The 2,666-nt window shown below is 39.6% G+C and overlaps 1 pseudogene; it reads right to left on the bottom strand.

The window, feature by feature from the left end:
• Window positions 1-3: 3 nt before the first annotated feature.
• On the bottom strand, window positions 4-407 carry LOC110315589 (annotated as a pseudogene).
• Window positions 408-2,666: the final 2,259 nt, after the last annotated feature.

Genomic DNA, 2,666 nt, shown 5'->3' with positions numbered 1-2,666 from the left:
AAATCCATAGATTCTATTGATGCTGGCACACTCATGGTTCCCTCTGAGAAGAAAAAAGTTCTCTGGATGCTTGATTTTGTAGGCCAGCAAGAAGCAGATCGTCTCTAGTAACTGTTTGCCCCTGTCCACATAGTACTCGAGAAAAAATAGCTGCTCTCTAGAGGGAAGCCCCAGTATTCAAACAGACAGAGCAAATCGTAGTACTGCCTGTGGATGTCACCACACACCTTGAGTGGTGCTTCAAGTTCTAAAAGGATAGGCTGACTGAGGAAGATCACCTGAGACTTCAGGCAGAGTCCTCGGATTTCGTTCTCCTGGAGCTGGATATTCTTGGCAGACTTGGACCCTCTCACTTCCAGCAGTCTTTGGATGACACTGTCGATGTTGAGTTTATCGATATCCTCCATCACCGTCTGGCTGCTGACTCTCCCACAGTGGCATTACCACTCGCTTCTGCCAGAGGTGGAGATAAAGGTACAAGAAGCCTATAGAACACCAAATAAATGGGACCACAAAAGAAAATCTTCTTGTCACACAATTATCAAAACACTAAATTGACAGAGCAAAGAAAGAATATTAAAAACTGGCCTTGAACTCAGAAATTTCCCTGCCTCTGCCTCCCAAGTGCTGGAATTAAAGGTGTGCACCAACACTGCACGGCTTATAACAGACTTCTCAGCAGAGACGATGAAAGCCAGAAGAATATGGTCAGAGGTCATGCAGACTCTAAGAGAAAACAAATGCCAGTCCAGAATACTATACCCAGCAAAAATCTCAATCAACATAGATGGAGAAAACAAATTATTCCAGGACATAGCCAAATTCAAACAGTATCCATCTACCAACCCATCCTTACAGAGGATCCTGGAAGGAAAAATCTGACACAAGGAAGATACCTGCATCAAAGAAAGGACAAAATATTAAGTATCTTACAACAAAGTCTAAAACAGAGCCACAAGCACATAAAACCACCTACAAAAACAAACACATCAGAAGCAAACAATCATCTCCCTTTAATACTCATCTCTCTTTAATACTCATCTCTCTTTAATACTCATCTCTCTTTAATACCGCTCAATACTAATGGACTCAACTCACCTATAAAAAGACATATAAGCTAATAGACTGGATACGCAAACAAGATCCAGCATTTTGCTGCATACAAGGAACACACCTCAACAACAAAGACAAGCACTATCTCAGAGTAAAAGAAGGGAAAGAAGTCTTCCAACCAAATGGTCCAAGGAAGCAAGCAGGAGTCACATTCCTAATATCCAATAAAATAGACTTCCAACCAAAAGTTATCAAGCATGATGAAGAAGGATTCTTCATATTTCTCAAGGGGAAAATCCACAAAAAGAAACTCTGAATTCTGAACATCTAGGCCCCAGATGTAAGAGAACCCAAATTCATAAAAGCAGCTTTGCTAAAATTCAAAACACATTGAACCACACACAATAGTGGGAGATTTCAATACCCCACTTTCACCAATGAACAGGTCACTGAAACAGAAACTAAATGGAGACACGGTGAAACTAAGAGAGGTTATGAACCAAATGGATTGAACAGATATCTACAGAACATTTCACCCTAAAAGAAAAGAATACACCTTCTTCTCAGCACCTCATGATACCTTCTCCAAAACTGACCATATAACTGGTCACAAAACAATCCTCAACAGATACAAGAAGATTGAAATAATACTATGCATCCTATCACACCACCATGGCCTAAGGCTTGTCTTCAACAACAGCAAAAACTAGAGAAAGCCCGCATACACGTGGAAATGGAACAACTCTTTACTCAGTGGTAACTTGGTCAGGGAAAAAAGAAAGAAAGAAATTAAAGACTTCCTGGAATTTAATGAAAATATTGACACTTCATACCCAAACCTGTGGGACACAATGAAAGCAGTGTTAAGCGGAAAGTTCACAGCACTAAGTACCCTGGTAAAGAAACTCGAGACATCTTACACTAACAACTTAACAGCACACCTGAGAGTCCTAGAACAAAAAGAAGCAAACTCACCCAAGAGGAGTACAAGGCAGGAAACAGTCAAACTCAGGACCAAAATGAACCAAAAAGAAACAAAGAAAAAGCCCAGCTAGGTGGCACAGGCCTTTAATCCCATCACTCGGGAAGCAGAGGCAGGAGGATTTCTGAGTTTGAGGCCAGCCTGGTCTACAAAGTGAGTTCCAGGACAGACAGGGCTATACAAAGAAACCCTATCTTGAAAAAACAAAAAAAAAAAAAGAAAAGAAAAGAAAAAAAGAAAGAAACAAAGAAAAAGAAAAAGAAAAAGAAAAGAATACAAAGAATCAGCAAAACCAAAAACTGGTTCTTTGAAAGAATCAACAAGATAGATAAACCCCTAGCCAACTAATTAAAGGGCCAAGAGACAGTGTCCAAATTAATAAAATCAGAAACAAAAAGGGAGACATAACAACAGAAACAGAGGAAATTCAAAAAAATCATCAGATTCCACTATAAAAGCCTATACTCAACAAAACTGGAAAATCTAGATGAAATGGATGGTTTTCTAGACAGATGCCACATTCCAAACTTAAACCAAGAGCAAGCAAACTATCTAAACAGGCCCATATCATATGAGGAAATAGAAGAAGTCATCAACAACCTCCTAACCAAAAAAAAGCCCATGGCCAGAC

This window comes from Mus pahari, unplaced genomic scaffold (assembly GCF_900095145.1).
Source record: "Mus pahari unplaced genomic scaffold, PAHARI_EIJ_v1.1 scaffold_14578_1, whole genome shotgun sequence".
In the NCBI taxonomy this organism is placed as follows: domain Eukaryota; kingdom Metazoa; phylum Chordata; class Mammalia; order Rodentia; family Muridae; genus Mus; species Mus pahari.
This window is presented reverse-complemented; position numbering and strand designations above follow the sequence as displayed.